Genomic DNA, 21053 nt, shown 5'->3' on the forward strand with positions numbered 1-21053 from the left:
TCATCGAGGAATCAAAAACCGTAAGTAAACTAATTTGGAAGCCCAGATTGGGGTGTTTACACCAACCGTTGCTTTCGGACTAAGTGTATTCATACTCAGCAAGTCTTCAGCAATATTCGTTGCTATAACCTAAGTTTTCTCGCACTTAGCAATATTCTGAGTTCAATCATACTCGATTGGATTTCGGCACCCTTCATGGTCTTGGCCGAAGTTTATTCGCACTGAGCCGAATTCTGAGTTTGATCGTGTTCAACGAATATTTTTGATGAATGCTTTTGCTCCCCAGCATGGAGGCAAAGTGTCCTTAGCATGTTCTTGCCAGGACCTCTTACTAAGTAATCCCATTACTTGACGTTATTTTGATTGATGGCCCTTTGTGGCCAAAGTATACTGTGCTCGGATGCCGATCGTAGCTGCCCAAATTTCATGTGAGCTTATTAAGTTTTTCATACTTATCAATCTTATGTATCTCATACATAAGGTTAAGTTTTTCATTCTTATCTACCTCTATGCCTAAGTGTTTCATACTTGGCAACTCTCAAGCATAGTCAACGGTCGCGCATGACTTAATCTTTCGCTTGTTCATGCACATATAACTAAGTGTTATTTAGTAAACCATTCTATGCGCATTCGAGCATAAATGTAAATGTTTCATACTTAGCAAGTTCCTAAGTTTCTCATACTTCATATTGTTGTGCTTACATGCACACATCCTAGTTTCGTGTGTTTATTCATACACATCTAAGCATTCGTACTTAGTTGGGTTTGTGTGTTTCTTCGTACACCTCAACCATACTCAATCCTTACCAGATTTATTTATGGACCTAGGCCCTTCGTGCCTGGCCAATTTCGTGTGTTCATTCATACACACTTTTTGTACTGTGCTTGCTCGCCCAAGCGTTTGGCAAACTTGTGTGTTTATTTGTACACAGTTAAGTATTTCATACTTTAACAAATTTGCGTGTTTACTTGTACACGTCTAAGTTTCTCACACCTCTAAGTTTTTCATACTTAGCAAATTTGTGCGCTTGTTCGTACGCGCCTAAGTTTTTCTGACTTAGCTATTATTTCGTATATAGTATGGTATACCCAACAACTACTCCCCAATATGGGAACGAAAAGTTTCTTTCTTTTTGGAACCATATTCGATCATAGTTAACAAAATCAAACTCAATTGTCATTATCAAAAAAGAGAATTTTATTCGTAACTCAAACTCAAAGGAATGTTATTCAACCTTTGCAACTAACTTGTAGTTTAAAAACATAACAAATGAATTTTATTCGTAACTCCCCATCATCACGTAATGTTTATTGCTTAAGCCTAAGTGTCTTCGTACTTAGCCATATTCTAAGTTTGTTCATACCCAATCAATCTTTGGCACTACTCATTGCCATGGCCAAAGATTATTCGCACCTAGCCAAATTTTGAGTTTGATCGTACTCAATCGGACTTGGGCATTACTCATTGCCATGGCTTAAGTTTATTCACACTTAACCAAATTCTGAGTTTAATCGTACTCAATCAAATTTTGGCATTATTCATTGCCATGGCCTAAGTTATTCATACTTAGCCAATTTCTGAGTTTGATCGTACTCAATCGAATTTCGGCATTATTCATTGCCATGGCTTAAGTTTATTCACACTTAATCAAATTCTGAGTTTAATCGTACTCAATCAAATTTCGGCATTATTCATTGCCATGGCCTAAGTTATTCATACTTAGCCAATTTCTGAGTTTGATCATACTCAATCGAATTTCGGCATTATTCATTGCCATGGCTTAAGTTTATTCACACTTAACCAAATTCTGAGTTTAATCGTACTCAATCAAATTTCGGCATTATTCATTGCCATGGCCTAAGTATATTCATACTTATCCAAGTTTTGAGTTTTTTCGTACTCATATGTATCTTAAGCTTCTCATACTTTGTTCGGTTCTCAAGTTTCTTTCTTAAACTTGAAAAACAACAAGTTTTCAAATTTCATTTTTATTGCTTCATTCCAAGTTTATTCATATTTGGATGCACACTCTCCTTGCTCCCCAGTATGGAGGCAAATTAAGTGACTTTGGGTCCATACTTAGCTTATACGCGCTAGGACCAAACACAAATAAAATTTTCATAATTATGTCACAAAGCCACTTATAGCTAAATACTTTCTATGGAATTCTGATCATAATTCCCCTATAGCAACTCATAGCTAATAAATCACAATAAGCAATAATTTCTATGAAATTCTATTCATAATTCTCCTATAGCAACTCATAGCTAAAATATAAATTACAATAAGTAATTCCACTACTTATCTGTATATTCCATAGCATTGGTATTGGATTCCCATCCGAGACTTTGAGGCGATAAGCTTCAATCTCAGCTATCTTTGTAACCTTGTATGGTCTCTCCCAGTTCAGACCAAGCTTCCCATTCATGGGATCTCATGTGAAAACTTCCTATGTTTCTCAGCATTTAGTACTTTGGGCACTTCGTAGCCCGACAAACAAGGCTTCGTATTTATTCAAAGCATTGAGCTTTTAGCTGAACAACCAGCTCTAGCATCAGACCCTTAGGAGAGCATATCATAATTCATGCTCCTGAATCCTGGACTGTAAAAATATAATTTTCACTCCTCTTGATCCTGCTCAGTGGATTCCTTCTTACATCGTAATTCCTCCCTCGTGGGATTATTACGAGCGCAACGTTGTGTAGCAACTATACACTTTCCAGGGTTCTGTTCGTAAAGGGCTCGGATCTTCGGTTCGTCGCCTATTCAAGCACTACATGAATTCTCCACCTTTCGTAGGCATCTCTATAAGTCTTTAATTTCTTGCTCTCATTTTTCATACACCAAGCAATTTCTTCAATATCACATTCTTTCTTTGAGACCCTTCGCAGTCTCGAGAACATTGTGATCGCCTAACAAACTTAGACCGATTTTCCTAATCATCTAACAAATTCAGATAGGCCTTCGAGAGCACCTAACGAATGTGTACTGCTCTGCTCGATTGCCTAAAAAACTTAGACAACTCCGTGCCGTTGCATAGCAGATTTAGACTGTTCCACCCAATCGATTAACAGATATTCAGACATCACTGTGTTGATGCCGAGCAGATTCAAACTGCTCCTTACGATTGCCTGGCAGATTTGAACTGCTCTGCACGATCACGTAGCAGATTCAAACTGCGCTGTGCTGATGCCGAGGAGATTCAGACTGCTCCTTAAGATTGTCTAGCAGGTTCAGACTGCGTTGTTGCCTAGCAGATTCAAACTGCGCTGCGCTGATGTCGTGCAGATTCAGACTGCTCCTTAAGACTGCCTAGCAAATTCAGACTGCGCTGTTGCCTAGCAGATTCAAACTGCACTGCGCTGATGCCGAGCAGATTCAAACTGCTCCTTACGATTGCCTTGCAGATTTGAACTGCTCTGCGCAATCACGTAGCAGATTCAAACTGCGTTGTGCTAATGCCGAGCAGATTCAGACTGCTCCTTAAGATTGCCTAGCAGGTTCAGACTGCGTTGTTGCCTAGCAGATTCAAACTGCGCTGCGCTGATGTCGAGCAGATTCAGATTGCTCCTTACGATTGCCTGAAAGATTTAAACTGCTCTCTGCGATCACCTAGCAGATTCAAACTGCTTTATGTGGACGCCTAATAGGTACAGGTTGCTCTTCGCGATTGTCTAGCAAATTCAGATTGCTCTGCGCAATCGCCTAGCAAATTCTAATACGCCTTTGTGGCTGACTAACAAGTTCAGATCACTCTTCGCAATCACCTTGGCGATTTGGATTGCTTTGACTTCCATCTCAGCATCTTGATGTGCTCCCCCAATCCTAGGAGCATACAATACTAAAGGACTTGCTCATAGCCCTACTCAGTGCTTTCTTTGGAGCACCAGAAAAATGTGTCCTCTCCTTTTCCCTCTTGGATCATCCTCCATTCGTGGAGTCTTTACGCTTCTATAAAACATTGTTGATCTCAGAGAATTACTCCGTTTCCCACAGACGGCGCCAATTGTAAAGGGAAAAAATTCGCTTATTATTCTTTCAACATCTCCTGAGATCAACGTGCATGCCTTCTTGCCGGAATCCTAGTTCGTCGTCGGAACCCTAATCTACAAAACAGACAAGGGGTGAGTGCACCTTTGCCTCTCGTGGCAAAGGCCCTCCGATGCTTAAGTTAGTATCACGTACTAGCAAAGAAACCCTAATTATCAGTAGGAAATATCGAATAATGCAACGTATTGCGTACCTCGCTTCGTGGGTGTTACTTCTTATTTATAGATGTAGACTTACTTATCCTCAAAGTCTCCTTTTCTGCCTAAGATTCCAACATCATTAGGAACCCTGGCCCATATGGAATTCCCTCCCATATGGTAACTCAATTATAATCCCTTTATTCATGGGACAACTACCAATCACGTAGGATTTCCTTTCTAGAACCTTCTGGAACAGCGATCCAGATAGAGTTGGTCCAATGTACATCGGCGGTGTACAATTACTACAGTGCACTTGTACCACGTGTTAGGCTAACTCATTGAACAATATCATGTGTTCGGCCATACCAACGAGCACTTTTATGTGGTGCAGCCGACACTATTCAGTGTCACTGCCTAGCAACCTCAAGTGTTGCGCACGTGTTCGGCATCATGTCCTAGCACCCTCTGCCTACCAGCACACCTGTTAGGCATCATTGCTGAACACCCTCTGCCTACCAGCGCACCTGTTAGGCATTATCACCTAGCACCTTCACATGGTGCCGCCTACCAGCAAACCTGTTAGGCATCATTGCGGAACAGACTACCTGGACCAGGGACTTCACATGTCACTGGTCCCTGTCAATCACTTGGACCAATGACTTCACATATCACAGGTCCATATCGCCGAACAGAATACTTGGACCAGTAACTCCGTGTGTTACTGCTCCTTTAACAATCTCCTGGTCCAATAACTTCTCATGTTTTACTGGATATTGACTCTGTACAATCTTTCTGGACCAATGGCTTCTCATGTCATTGATCCATATTGCCGACCACCGTCTTACACGGCGACTTTCTCTATTGTACTTATACCATGGTCCTACGTACCACGTGTTCAAGCCTGTACGGGAATAACCCCCTACATGGTTGTGCTTAGGAATAACCATTCTCATTCGCAGTAGAATGATATGGTAGAAGTAATTTTTGGAGTGACAATAGTGATTTTTGAAAATTTTGGTATGGCAAAGATGTGAAATGGCAATTATTTTATTTTTTTAGTGGAATGACAAATATTCCTTTATTTAGGTGAATAGTGATTCCATTTAGAATGATTATTCCGTCATTTAATGGTGAATCGAACAGAGAAATAAGTATGCCATTTGTAGGGAGGTATTCCCGAGCAGGTACATTTAGTTATCGAACACGTGATGTCTAGGAACACGTGGTAAATACGACTAGACTTACCGCCGAGTAGTTCGGTGAACAGCGATATGGACCAGTGATATGAGAAGTCATGGCTATAAATAGACTGTTCGGTTATGATACAGCCGAACAGATGATGTAAAGAACCTAGCACGTGATACGAGTGATCACGGGTTGAAAGCAATGCAATCGATATCCGAATAAATGGTACGTGGGACCATAGTTTGAATATAGACAGGACAGTCATCATGCTAAACAAGTGTTCGGCAATATGGACCAGTGACATGAGAAGTCAATGATCCAGGAAGGTTGTACGGGCTCAAGGACCAGTTACATGTGAGTTAACTGGTCCAAGACGTCTGTTCGGCTATAAGACGGCCGAACAAAGATGGAACTCCAATCGAGAGTAGGAGCAGAGAGAATATTTCTGGAAGATTCCAGAATAGTCATGTCTCATATAGGGATAAAGATCCCAAGAATATAGGATCTGAGAAAGATACCCAACGAGTATGGGATGTTCGGCTCTTAAAGGAAAAAGAATCCTAAAAGGACTCTTTTCCATAAACTGATAAAGGAAACAAGACTCCTTGAATCCTATGGCAATAAGGATGCTTGGACAGCAAGCATCCATAAATCTATAAATATGAGGAAAACCTAGAGGTGAGAGGTACGCAATATTGCATTATTATTGCTTTCCTACTGATAATTAGGGCTGAGTTTTCTAGTACGTGATACTAACAAAAGCATCGGAGGGCCTTTGCCACGAGAGGCAAAGGTGCACTCACCCCCTGTCTATTTTGCAGATTAGGGTTCAGACGTCGAGCTAGGGTTCCGGTGAAGAGGCACGAATAAGCCGTTGCAATCCAGTTGATCCGAAGCGTCAATTGTTTTCATCCCCCTACAATTGGCGCCGTCTGTGGGAAACGAAAGAATTCCCTTTTGAAATACGACCATGGTGGAAGTAACTCCAGCAACGCCGCATGAACCAAAAGATGTGTTAGATGAGGGAAGGGACAAATCACCACCTGGGGCTCCGAGAAAGCCCCAGGGTGGGCACAGAAGGAACACGAGTAAGGACCACCCCCTTACCGTGTATCATAACTCCAAAAATAGAGGAGATGGAGAGACGGCTTCGAGATCCACGAGAAGGAGTAAATCCCATCAAAGGGATGAATCGATCGCGCACTCCAGGAGTGTGCACCATAGTGACGACGTTCTTGATAGGAAGAGGCAAGAAGTCGAGGAGTATGCTCGTCTGATTAAAAAACGAGAGCATGAGATCAGAGAATTGGAAAGAATTAGGGATCATCCGGAGGATTCTGGCCTGTCTCGAAGAAATTCTAGAGGCAATAGGTATGCTGTGGTACCATACAGAAAAGCTCCTTCACGAGGAAGAAGGAGCAGAAGCGGGAGCAGAAGTCCTGTTAGAGGGCGTCATGAAGTTTCTCCACGAAAAAGGGGAAGAAAAAGTAGAAGCCGAACACCGGAGAGAAGGACTTCTTCACGAAAAAGGAAGAGCAGAGACCGGAGTTCTACCCCCGAGGAAGAGGACACAAGAAAGCATCATCGAGACAGGTACGAGAGACCTGATGCTGATTGGGTCAAGACCTCGGCCCATAAGTCAAAGGAGCAAGAGGATGGGACAGTAACTGCACGAGAAGCAGCACGCAAGGCCCTGAGTAATATTGCAGCCTCCCCTTTTACAAGGAGGCTACAAGAAGCAAGGTTGCCGAGCAGAGTGAAGCACGGTGCATTCGTAATTTACGAGACAAATACGGATCCCGTAGCTCACATACAACATTACCAACAGGCCATGTTTATGCATGAGGGGGATGATTCCATCTTGTGCAAGATGTTTCCCTCCAGTCTTGGCAAGGTGGCTTTATCCTGGTTTCATAAGTTGGCCCCACGATCCATACGAGGATGGAGGCAGTTGGCGGAGGAATTCACTGCTCGGTTTTTAACAAGCAGAAAGGCCCCAAAGACTTTTGAGAGTCTTTCTACCATGAAGCAGGAGGAGAACGAGCAGATCAGGGATTATGCAAAGAAGTACTGGGAAACTTTCAACGAGATTGAAAGTTGCAGTGAAGAGTATGCAATTGCTACGTTCAAAACTGGTTTGCCTGTTCGGGGAGAGCTGCGCCGTTCATTGAATAAACATCCAGTAGCCACCTTGGCTAAATTGATGGAACGGATAGAGCAACACGCCAAAATGGAGGATGACATACTCCGTGAGGATGGCAGGACGGTTGCCGAACAGCAGAAGACACCTGCCAAAAAGGTGGATAAGCCTGAACCCAAGTCTTACAAAGACAGAAGGGAGTACGGACAGGCTAAGAAAGAGCCATACAAAGACAAGCAAGCTCCTGACCCCAAGTCCTTCTTCTCTATCACTACGGTTTGGAAGGAGCCAATATACAGGATTCTTTATCGAATAAAGAATCAGCCATATTTTAAATGGCCCCCAAGTCTAGGTGGAGATAAAGATGCAAAACGTGCTACGAATCAGCACTGCAGTTATCACAAGGATTGGGGCCATATGACCGAGGATTGTGAGGTATACAAGAGGCACCTTGATGATTTGGTCTCTCGAGGCTATCTCAAGGAGTTTATCCAGGAGGACCCTAAAGAGAAAGGGAAGGTCATGGAACTGGGTTACGAGCAACACCCTAAAGGCGTGATCCATATGATACATGGGTTGGCTGCACCTTATACGAGGAGTGAGGTGAGGCTGTTGCAAAGACAGGTCAAGCATGATCAGCACGTGATGCGGTTGGGAAACAAGAGAGGGCGAGAGACTAATGCATGCAACGAGAGCATGGCATTCAGTGACGATGACTTGGCGGAGATCCAAATACCCCACAATGATGCATTGGTCGTAACCCTACGAGTTGGGGAATACGACATCGAAAGAATTCTAGTGGACTCGGGGAGCTGTACAGAGGTGTTGTACTATGATGCATTCAAGAAGCTGGGCCTGGCCCAATCGGACTTGGAACAATCAACAACACCTCTAATTGGGTTCGGTGCAGGAGCAGTTTGGCCCCTGGGAAGGGTGACTCTACCTGTTCGGGCTGGATCAGTAGTGTTAAGAACAGACTTTTTGGTAGTTGATGTCCCATCTTCCTATAACGCGATTATAGGGAGGACGTGGTTGCACAAAATGAGAGCAGTCTCCTCGACTTATCACCAGATGGTGAAATTTCCAGGATCAAATGGGATTGAAGTCCTTAAAGGAAACCAGAAGGTGGCACAGCAATGCTTGATTTCCATCATCAAAACAGCCCCGAAGGTCCACCATGTTCACACACTAGAAGTACCAGATCAACCAATCATCGAGGATGTTGGGAGAAGCCCGGCTGAAAAAGTGGTTGAGGGCCTGGAGAAGATTCAGATCAACGAGATTGATCCTGAAAGATATTTTTTGATTGGGAAATCATTATCAGCAAACGAAAAGGCTGAGTCAATAAGATTTCTAAAGGAATATATTGATGTTTTTGCATGGGTGCCAGAGGAAATGCCCGGGGTGGATGCAGACGTGATCTGTCATCATTTAAACATTGACCCTCAACACAAGCCGATCATTCAGAAAAAACGAAGGGCTGCCGCGCAGCATGTAGATGCAGTGATTGAAGAGGTCGATCGTTTATTAGAGGCCAAGGCAATACGTGAAGTCTATTACCCAGAGTGGTTATCCAACACTGTTGTGGTAAAGAAGAAGAACGGAAAGTGGCGTGTCTGCGTGGACTTCACAGACTTGAACAAAGCATGTCCTAAGGACAGTTTTCCTTTGCCTAGGATTGACCAATTGGTTGATGCAACATCTGGCTACGAGCGAATGAGTTTTCTCGATGCATATCGAGGATATCATCAGATTGCTATGTTCGAACCTGATCAAGAGAAGACTTCGTTCATCACACCACGAGGGTTATACTGTTACAGTGTCATGCCATTTGGGCTGAGGAATGCTGGGGCTACATACCAAAGACTTGCAACCATTATGTTCAAGAAGCTCATCGGGAAGACTTTGGAAGTTTACATAGATATGGTGGTAAAGAGTCGAGAAAAGGGAGGGCATATTTCTGATCTAAAGGAAGTGTTCGAAATCCTGAGGAAGTATAAATTGAAACTCAACGCCTCGAAGTGTGCGTACGGAGTTGGTTCAGGAAAGTTCTTGGGCCATTTGGTAACCATAAGGGGGATAGAGGCAAATCCCGAACAAATTGATGCTTTGCAGAGATTACAGAGTCCCAAAACTACCAAGGAAGTCCAGAGGCTGACAGGAATGGCAGCAGCATTGAACAGATTCATCAGCAGGTCAAGCGACAAATGCAGACCCTTTTTTCAGTTGTTGAAAAAAAGGGAGGGATTTGAATGGGGAGCAGAATGTGAACAAGCTTTCCAGGACCTGAAGAAGTACCTGGCCGAGCCCCCACTGTTGTCAACTCCACAGCCTGGTGAGTCTTTAATTCTGTACTTAGCTGTTTCCGAGCATGCAGTAAGTGCAGTCTTGTTGAAGGACTTGGGGATCGAACAAATCCCCATCTATTATGTTAGCAAGACGTTGTTGAATGCAGAGACGAGATATCTGCCTTTAGAAAAACTTGTCCTGGCACTTAGGACAGCAACCAGGAAATTGCCACACTACTTCCAAAGCCATAAGGTTGTGGTTTATACTGAGTATCCATTAAAATCACTGCTTCGAAAGGCAGATTTCTCGGGACGGATCTCGACATGGTCCGTAGAGTTAAGTCAGTATGATCTCGAGTATCAGCCACGTACAGCAATTAAAGGCCAGGTATTGGCTGATTTTGTGGCAGAGTTTTCCCCCACTGTTGCTCCTTTGCCTCCTACGAGAAAGGAACAGGCAGCTAAGACATCATCCTTGAAGGATCAACCCGTAGCCGAACAGGATCCCCAAAGAATGGAAGTTATTCGTTGATGGATCAGCGTGCAATACTGGTTCTGGAATTGGAGTTGTCCTCTTTCCTCCTCAAGGAGTTCTCATTGAACACTCTGTTCGGCTTGGATTCAGTGCATCGAATAATGTGGCTGAATATGAAGCACTCTTGGCTGGGTTAAGAAGTGCGAAGACCCTTAAAAGCAGAACGGGTCAGGGTGTATTGTGATTCCCAGCTTGTTGTGAATCAACTGTCCGGAGAGTACGAGACTCGGAATGAAAAGATGGTAGCCTACGTGCAGGCAGCAAAAGACTTGCTTGATACCTTCGAGAGGGTATATATTGAGCAAATAAGTTCTGGACAGAATGCTCATGCAGACTCTTTAGCTTGGTTGGCTGCAGCAGTACCAACAGAGTTTAAAAGAAGGGTGGCAGTAGAATACCTCAATGAGCCGAGCATTGGGAGGAGTGTAGACTTGGTCTTGGACGTGAACCAAGGACCAAGTTGGATTGACCCAATAATGGAGTTCTTACGAGACGAGATACTCCCTTCTGATAAAAAGGAGGCCCACAAGATAAGAGTCAAATCTGCTAGGTTTTGGCTGTCCCCAGAGGGTAAGTTGTATAGGAAATCCTTTACGGGTCCCTATTTGCTATGCGTACATCCTGAGATGGTACAGAAGTTCCTTCATGAAATCCACGAGGGAACATGTGGGAGCCATGCTGGAGGCAGATCTATTGCCCACCGAGCAATTACTCAAGGCTACTGGTGGCCACACATGCAAGAAGATGCAAAGGTGTATGTAAAGATTTGTGAGAAATGTCAAAAGTTCTCACCAATGATTCGAACACCCGCCGAAGATCTGGTGCCATTAACAAGTCCCTGGCCTTTTGCTCAATGGGGGATGGATATCGTGGGTCCATTGCACAAAGCAACTGGGAATCGAAAATTCCTGCTTGTTGCAACTGACTATTTTACAAAGTGGATTGAGGCAGAACCACTGGCCAAAATCACTGAGCCTATGATAGAAAGGTTCGTGTGGAAAAGCATCATCACTCGTTTTGGGGTTCCTTATTCATTGATTACAGACAATGGATCCCAATTTCAGAAGAAATTCAAGACTTTTTGTGCCCAATATGGAATAAGAAATTTTTATTCCACCCCAGCCTACCCTCAGAGTAATGGGCAAGCAGAGGCATCCAATAAAACTATCCTAGATGGGATAAAGAAGAGGTTGGACAAAGCAAAGGGAAAATGGCCTGATGAGTTACCGTTAGTTTTGTGGGCTCACCGAACAACGCCTAGGAGGTCTACGGGAGAGACCCCCTATTCGTTGGCATTTGGAACAGAGGCTGTTATACCTCTGGAAGTGGGTCTGCCGACCAACAGGACAGCTTTGGTTGAGAGTGGAGGCAATGACAGGGCCCTTCAAATCGAGCTTGACCTTGCCGAGGAGAGGAGAGAAAAAGCCTTGGTACATCTTGCTTCTTACCAAGAACAGCTGATGAAAAGCTACAACAAGCATGTTCACCCTCGAGAATTTGGTGTTGGGGACCTTGTGCTACGAAAAGTGCTCGGCAACACCACGGTGGCTAACGAAGGCAAGCTGGGGGCCAACTGGGAGGGCCCATATAGAGTAACTGAGATTATAGGCATAGGAGCCTATCGATTGGCAGATTTGGATGGTGATCCAATTCCAAGGCCTTGGAATGTTCATAATTTACGAAAGTTCTTTGTTTAGAAGTATTAAATCCTGTTTTGGATTTACACTACGTGATTGTGTGGGAATTACGAATATAATTCCTTTGTTCTAGTTTTGATTATTTTTTAAAACAAGGGTACGAGTAACGCCCTTTTGCGTTTTACAGATTATGAATAAAATCACTTCTTTCGAATAACTGTTGTGGTATTTAAATACGAACTACGAGTTTGGTTCTCCTTATTCGTATTGGGGAGCAGGGTATACCTTTTGAGTATGTGAAACTTAAAAGTTTTATACATTTTTAAGTACGTGGCACTTAACAAATACAAGTACGAAACACTTGTATAGAATCCCAAGTATGTGAAACCTGGGTATACATTTGAATGCAAGTATGAACACACTTGTATGTATTTTCTTAAAGTACGTGATACTTAGCAAGTATGAAAATACTTGTGTGTTTTCTTTTAACAAATACAAGTACGAAATACTTGTATGGACGTTCAAAGTACGAGATACTTATATGGTGTTTTAAGTACGTGATACTTGAGAACCTATATTGGCTTGACTTAAATGTAAGCCACATTTAGTTAAGTACGTGAAACTTAAACACAAGTACGAAACACTTGTGTGATGTTCTAAATACGTGATACTTAGGCGATTTTGTGTGAGTACGTGATACTTAACAAGTATGAATACACTTGTAAAGTACTAAACTTAAAACAGTACGAGACACTGGGAAACAAATGTTTTTAAGTACGTGAAACTTAAACTCAATACAAAATAAGCATGTTTGTAGGATTTGCTTAAAGTACGAATACTTATGCACATAAACGATGCTTAAACAGTACGAAATACTTAGATTGAAATTGCATACGAACAGATGCAGCAAACATGGAAGCCGAGCAAAAAAAGTTATGCCACGAAGGGCCGAATACCTGTTTTAAAATAAAGTATTGATAGTACTGCTACCACGTAGGGTAAAGAAGGCTATGGTCATGCAAGACCAGCCGGATGATTTATCTTAATCTAGGTTCTGAACCTCAGGAGGGACGGCAGCCTCAGCAACAGCAGCAGCAGTTTGTACCTCTGGGATAACTATCTCAGTGGTCATTTCCTGAACAGATGGTTGCACGTCATTTTGTGATTCAACTTGTATATCTTCATCAACATCTGCAAAATTGTCAATCTGTTGATCAACATCATCTGCTTGAGCTGCAACTTGGCGACTTGGTAGATCATTCTCAACCCATAGGGGAGAGTCCTCAGCAACTCCTGCCTTTGTAAGGCATGCCTCCCAGCAGGCAACCCAGATTTGATCTTGAATATCAGGCATCTGCTCGACGTAACTTGATGTTGTGGCGTCGAAACCCTTCTGATAACCATCTTCAAAGGATGCCTTTTTGGTGCTGTCCATCTCGGCCAAAACATGATGAAGGCTCTCCTCTGTGGTCTCAAGCTTGCCCTTTGTTTCAGACAAATCAGCTTTAGCTTTATCTCTCTCCCTCTCTAATCTCGTAACTGTTCGGATTAGCCTGGTGTTGTCATTTAAAAGCCTGATCCTTTCGGCTTCAGCTTCCTGGAATTTTTGGCCCAGTACGACCATTTTTTGGATAAACTAAAGCAAATAACAAAACGTAAGTAACTTTTCTCTTAAATATTACAACATTGGAGCTTTTAAAAAGAGAAGTTTATGTTACCTTGATTCCACTGACGAGACCAGTGGACACAAGCCGATCAGGGGGAGACGAAGACTCTTTCTGTAAGTCAACAGGGAGTAACAATCCTTGGGCCAGAGCAAGTGCTGTTTCCGACGAACTAGCACTGTCCCCGACATGAACGGGACGGTCTCCTCTAGTGAATAGAGGAGTCCATGTTTGAGGAAGTACTTGGGTAGTTGGTGAAACGGGGTGATGTGTTTCGGTATCTGCTTGAGACGCAGTACCAGTTGGGTCTTCTGATCTAGGCCGTTTGTCTCTGTGAGCATCACTGGCCTCTATGGTAGTCTCCACTTCACGAGATGAAGTGGAGCGGTTCGAACCTCCTCTGTTGCGACGGGGTGCAGGGGGGGCGTTCCCTGTGGAAGCTACCCGACCAGATCCCCGTCCCCAAGAAGAGACGGTGAGGAGGGAGCTGAGGTTTAAAGGCTGACGTGTCATGGTGCTTGAGTTAGGAGAAAATTGAGAATAACCTGAAGAGGATGATTGACTGGTGTCAAGATTCAATACTGGCTGTTCGGGTTGAAGAGGAATGACCTGTCTGGATCTTCGAACTCTAACTCGAGGTAATGGAACACCTTCGGAAATAGGGATTTCACCCAATTGACCAGCTACAGTTACTCCTGCGTTAGCTCTTGTGCTCCTAGGCTGAGGAGCAGTCGATGTAGAGGCAGCGCTGGTGCTAGGATGAGCGAGCCTCCTGTCGATGACACCTCTGTACGCAGGATCGTATCCCAGAAGCACGTCAGCGTCACGACCCCGACCAGCTGTTCGGGTACCAGGCACGCCTTTATATTTCAGAACTTTGTTAATGTCCTCTGTTCGGATGTTGCTTGGTGTACGTCTGGGACGATGATTAACGTTTTCAGCTGCAAAATTCAAATTGAAAAACCAAATTTAGTCCATGAGAAAAGCTACGAGAAAGCAGTAAATGAAGAATTGTAAAAGAGGAAAATCAAGAGCATACGTGGATAGCCCCATATGTGGGGGCAATGGAGCCCCAGCACTTGGCCATCTTCCCCTAAAGGCTCGAATGCTCCAGTTACATAGAGGAAGTCGATCTCATGGTCACGAGCAGAATCTGGCAGATTGAGCACGAAGCGCTTCTCTGCCCTCCTAACTTTGAAGTAGTAAGTATTGTACTCAGGGTTTAGTACTATACTATACCACCACTGGATGTCCCAGATTCCTAAATTGGTTTCTAGAATCCCATTTAGGGCTATAGTCCCCATTATCAGTCTAAAAACGTTCGTAGAAACTTGCATGGGTGTAAGACGGTACCAGCTTAAAATCTGGCGGAGGAGTGGATGAAGGGGGAAACGGACCCCGCCTTCGACAATGGACACGATTGGGATACACATTCTATCCCACGATCCAACATCCCTATCCGCTCCTAATGGAGCGAGTTCAAGCCCTACGTTTTCAGGGATATTGTATTTTTCTCTAAATGCCGCCATGGCAGCAGGGGTATCACAAAGCTTCCTAAACTTACTGGGTCTAGGAGGGTTGTCATCCGCCATGAGTATATTCAGAAAAGAAGAAAAGATGGAAATGGGTACGAATTGAAACCCTAGAAACGACCCACCAAATCTGAGAATGAGATCTCAGATAGAAACCTAAGAAGAAGAAGGGGAATGAGAGCAAGAATCTTACGAGAATATTGTGACGATTCCCTTGAATCCAATCGAGTTTGCAGGCGGCGGCAATGGCGGAAAGCTTTACGGAGAAAAACTGAAAGTTTGAATGTTTTGGATGAAAAACCAAAGAGAGCCCTTTCAGGGGTTTAAGGGTAAGAGACGGAGACGAAACGTCTCCTCTCACGCCGTTACAGGAAAAAGTAACGGAAAGCAGAAACCGTTCTGACGCCGTTTCATAGAACGTCAGTTCGAAGTTAATGCTAGGCATATGAAACGTGCCACGTGGAGTCGTTTACCCCGAAATGGTATAATGACATAGGCGCCAAAAGGCATCAATAAGATATCGAAATTATTACTGCACGGGATCAAAAGAGTTTGGTCTAGATAGAATTCTGTTTCTAAGCATCATATATTGCCCCCGAACAGTGGTAAATATATGAAGCTGGGGAGCAATTGTAGGGAGGTATTCCCGAGCAGGTACATTTAGTTATCGAACACGTGATGTCTAGGAACACGTGGTAAATACGACTAGACTTACCGCCGAGTAGTTCGGTGAACAGCGATATGGACCAGTGATATGAGAAGTCATGGCTATAAATAGACTGTTCGGTTATGATACAGCCGAACAGATGATGTAAAGAACCTAGCACGTGATACGAGTGATCACGGGTTGAAAGCAATGCAATCGATATCCGAATAAATGGTACGTGGGACCATAGTTTGAATATAGACAGGACAGTCATCATGCTAAACAAGTGTTCGGCAATATGGACCAGTGACATGAGAAGTCAATGATCCAGGAAGGTTGTACGGGCTCAAGGACCAGTTACATGTGAGTTAACTGGTCCAAGACGTCTGTTCGGCTATAAGACGGCCGAACAAAGATGGAACTCCAATCGAGAGTAGGAGCAGAGAGAATATTTCTGGAAGATTCCAGAATAGTCATGTCTCATATAGGGATAAAGATCCCAAGAATATAGGATCTGAGAAAGATACCCAACGAGTATGGGATGTTCGGCTCTTAAAGGAAAAAGAATCCTAAAAGGACTCTTTTCCATAAACTGATAAAGGAAACGAGACTCCTTGAATCCTATGGCAATAAGGATGCTTGGACAGCAAGCATCCATAAATCTATAAATATGAGGAAAACCTAGAGGTGAGAGGTACGCAATATTGCATTATTATTGCTTTCCTACTGATAATTAGGGCTGAGTTTTCTAGTACGTGATACTAACAAAAGCATCGGAGGGCCTTTGCCACGAGAGGCAAAGGTGCACTCACCCCCTGTCTATTTTGCAGATTAGGGTTCAGACGTCGAGCTAGGGTTCCGGTGAAGAGGCACGAATAAGCCGTTGCAATCCAGTTGATCCGAAGCGTCAATTGTTTTCATCCCCCTACACCATTAGAATGACCAATCATTCCAATTTTGATTCCATTGGACCAAACATACCCTTAAAGGTTTGACATAAGTGGAGTTACACTGGATTAAAAGCAAAATCTATTTTTAGCGAATTAGTGAAAAGGGTTAAAGGAAATATATTTCTTAGAGTTGTTCCATACCACCCACCTGAGCCAAGCACTCAAGATTGATTAATCCTAGAAGCACTCAACATTGCTTAATCCTAGAAGCTACTCTATTTCTTGTACTCCATTTATTCTCTCCGTTCCTAAATGATAGTTCACTTCAAAAAGACATGCAATTTTTATGTCAAAAAATGAAATACTTTATAGCAATTTTTTTTCATTAATATTTTGAAATGATTCAAAATATTAAAATGATCATGGGCAGACCGATGTCGTCACCCAATAACTAAAATCAAAAGAAGGCAAGATACCAACCAAAACATCCGCTAAAAATAACTCAGCGACAGCTAATACCAAAACAAATTAAAGCCAAAAGATTAAACTTCAAACCCAAAAGAAACAAACCAAAAGGACAAAACCGAAGACTAAGAGAGCAAAGCAAAATAGCCAAACCACAGAATTAAAATTCCAGAGAAATAGAGGCACCATCCTCGAAGTCATCATCATCCTCCACGAAAACATCACTCTCCAAGTCATCAAGAGCATTGATCCAGTCCTCCATGAATACTTTCATGCATTTAAATTTTTTAAAATTAACTTAAAGATTTCAATTAGTTTTTTAATTTGGTGTCCAAAAATTTAAAACTTTATGCAAGAAAGTACTTTATTTTTTTCTTCAAAAATATCACGTCTTTTCGTAGTGACTATCATTTAGAAACGGAGTGAGTAGTCCTCCAAAAATCTAACAATGTGGGGAGCCCAATGCCACCGATTTGTGAACCAAGCAAAGGCTTTATCCCTTACCTTGCGCACTAAGCCTTAATTTTCTTAGCAATGAATTAGAAAGCACATAATTTTGAATTTTCTTTCATATATTAAAGAATTTTTACTGCCCAAATTCCTTCTCAACCCTTTTATAGAGTATCAGCTTCGCAACCTCAGTGCATCTAAGTGTGTACATAGCTACATAACCATTGTACCAAGTGTCCCGGTTACCTAATTGAGACACTTACACGGGAATAGAATTTTTGCGTTACATTGTACCCACCAAAAAAAAAAACAAAAACGAACAGAATCTATACAGGATGACGTGGCAGAATTATAAACCAATCATAGAGATACCAGCTTCTGCGGGGAGAGCACTCCAGCTTCCGGGACCATATTGTTCAATGTAAGCCAAAAGCTTGTGGTCTTCTTCAGGTGTCCGTGGCCCTTTCTTCAACCCCACCTTCTCACAGCATGGTGGCCTGCCCATCCTAGAGAGAGAGAGAGAGAGAGAGAGAGAGAGATGTTTTCCTTGTTTCTTTGTCTGTTTTCTTTTATGGAAGTAAAGATTGGAGAATGTGATGGGGATAGTATGAAAGGCACATCGCATTTTATGAAAAGGTAGATTGGACCATTTAATGGGATAGGACCGTTTAATGGGATACTCGTACATATGGATGTACGTAGTAGTAGAAAATTTGTTGGATTTTTTTACTCTGTATTTATTTTCCCAGGACGTTGCCCAGAAAGGGCAGTTACTAGGTCTGTCAGTGAGATACTGCTAGTACGGTCCATAAATGTTTCCTGTGTAATAAAGGAAGATTTTTACGAAAAATTTAATGTCGACCATGGTTAGGATATTACTATGTGAGTTGTCATTTTTACATTGATAGAAAACAAAAGAGGCGGGTAAAATTCCACAAATGCATTAAGTTACATGGTTTTCACTTTTCAGGTGCAGAGCCGTCTCATAGGGCAGACGAGATAAGCAATTGCTTCTAGCTTTTAAATTTTGGTAAAAAATTGAGGTCTCAATGTAATGTAACTTACATATAAATATTACTCGTAGAAAGTTTCCAAATGAAAATGCAATGATGTACTTGGTTCAGTGGTGAGATAATATTGTCATGTTAAAATTGAAAAATTTGAGCGAGCTAGATATTACTGTTTGTTATTTTTTCACACAAATCATATTTATAATTAAATATGAAGCAAACTATCTTATTTTTCTTACAAAAACACTTGCAATAGTATCTTTTTACGCTTATGAAACGATAATTGTATCCTTTTAGTTTTATTTTTTTATACTTTTATCAAATTTTTTAAGGAATTCGTGAATGTGTAAGAGGCCAAATATTGGAAATTTGCTTCGGGCCTCCGAAATATGTGAGCCGACACTATTCAGGTGGATTTCTACCGAGCGAAAATTACTTTTTGAAGGTTTTATCCTTATTTAAAAGAATTGCGTTCGTTAGTTTTATGCCAAATTTTTGTGAATTATTGATTCGTCTAGTCGAGAGCAATTGAAAAAGTAATTTTTTTTCCAATAATTCTATTGACACACCCAAACTCACACCCACACTCACATGAGTGGTGGGCCCCATACACACACTAGAGTGTGTAGTGTGTGTGGGACCCACCACTCATGTGAGTGGTGGGTGCGGTACTAGCACCATTTTTTTTTTATCCAAATATTTTGAAAAATAACCACTTTTAGGCAAAAAGAAGAAAAAAAGTTTGACTTTTTTTTTTTGTGCTAAAATGTTGTTATTTTCTAAAATATTTGGGTAGAAATAAATTTTTTTCTTTTTCAAATTTTCTCGTCTAGATAATCCACAAAAAATAGTCGCAAAATTAACGAATGAGAATTTTTTTGAATGAGGACAAAACCTCCAAAAGTGCTACAAGTTAAGCGAAACAGGCTCTCAAAATATGGTCGCCAAATGTGATCCCCATAGACTATTGTTTTTTTAAGTACGAAGAAGAATCTCTTAACCTTTGAATTGGGAATTACATCAAATATTAAAAGGACCCTGTTTACCAATTTTTCCCTCGATCGAAATCGACGGAGATTTTGGGAAACAAAGCCAACAACAAAAGTAAAGGCGAATGCGGCTTGTCTCCACAAACGGATTTGAGGTTCCTTGCCGTATTTCAGGACTTCACTGGAAAAGAATTGACGAATGATTCAAATGCTATTCTTGGTGGTGATGAATTGACTCGTAAAAGAAGACCGTCACCCGCCAATCTTCAAGAACGGAATCGACCCATCGATTGGGCGGAGTGGATTGATGGTTTAGTGAAGTGGGGTGTAGCGGAAGAAAAATAACAAATGGACTTTGTTATTTTTCCAAAGTAGATTTACAATAAAAAAGGACGGATCCCCATCGAAAGTAAGAAAATTAAGTTAATTCTACTCCTACTCCTAGTTATAACCCGAATGGGTTGGTAGACAAAAATTAATAACAAAGTTGATTTGTTGAAAGAGTTTACAATGAAGCCAAAAGAGGCTATTTATAGAAAATAAAATGTGCAGGAAATAACTTCCTAACTTCTCACTACTCTTCATCATCTTCCAAGCGTCCAAATAACTTCCCACAAACTCCAAAGTGTGTAGGAGCATGCCACTTGTCCAAATAACTCCTCTTCAAATTCAAAATGTGTAGGACAATGATAAGTGTCTTTTTAACTTCCAAATGTATAGGAGCATGCCAAGTGTCCTGCACTTTATTAAAATACAAACAAATAAAAAAACTAGTTATATTATTAATACGAAATAATAAAATAGGGAGCATTCCCATAAATGCCACCTTTTGATCGATCGACAGGCGGTGAAATATGGAACAAACAATGCCCCCTTTATTCATTTGGGTGAAGTGCTAATGTGACCCAAGTGAATAATTCAACTAGTTTTAAATCACCCATCTATCAATATCGACGGGTGATAATTTATTGTGGTGTAAACATTATGCCCCCTAACTCTCGAAGAGTTTTAGATAAATTTCACACCAATCCTTTTACTTTTCGATGGGTGTAGCAAAGCCTTCAAGGCTTAATTAAAACCCACAGTCGAGAAAAACGTTGCCCCTGTCGATTAGTTCCTTGAAGGAAACTTTGGCCAAACAACTATCAAAGGCTACACTGTGAGCCATTTTAAACACTATAGATTATAGTTGGCCATTTGTATAGTCCTCGACAGAAAAATCTTGTGCCAGCAAGTGGCATTAGGACGTACACTTTTTGTATACAGAAAGCCAAAGGCCTAACATCCAAAGATGACAAATGGCCTGTCGATATCCATGTCAATCGACTGGCCCAAAAACAATCGACCGGCCCAAAAACAAAATGGTTTCTGTCTTTTATATATATATTAGTAAATTTTTGGCTTCTCTGTCGATTCAACAAGGCCAAATCA

The 21053-nt window shown here is 41.9% G+C and overlaps 1 pseudogene; it reads right to left on the bottom strand.

The window, feature by feature from the left end:
* The window catches only part of LOC131310466 (transcription factor MYB106-like), a 39901-nt pseudogene extending 21720 nt beyond the window's left edge, over positions 1 to 18181 (bottom strand).
* Positions 18182 to 21053: the final 2872 nt, after the last annotated feature.

The sequence above is a fragment of the Rhododendron vialii genome, chromosome 12a (assembly GCF_030253575.1).
Source record: "Rhododendron vialii isolate Sample 1 chromosome 12a, ASM3025357v1".
NCBI classification, from domain to species: Eukaryota; Viridiplantae; Streptophyta; class Magnoliopsida; order Ericales; family Ericaceae; genus Rhododendron; species Rhododendron vialii.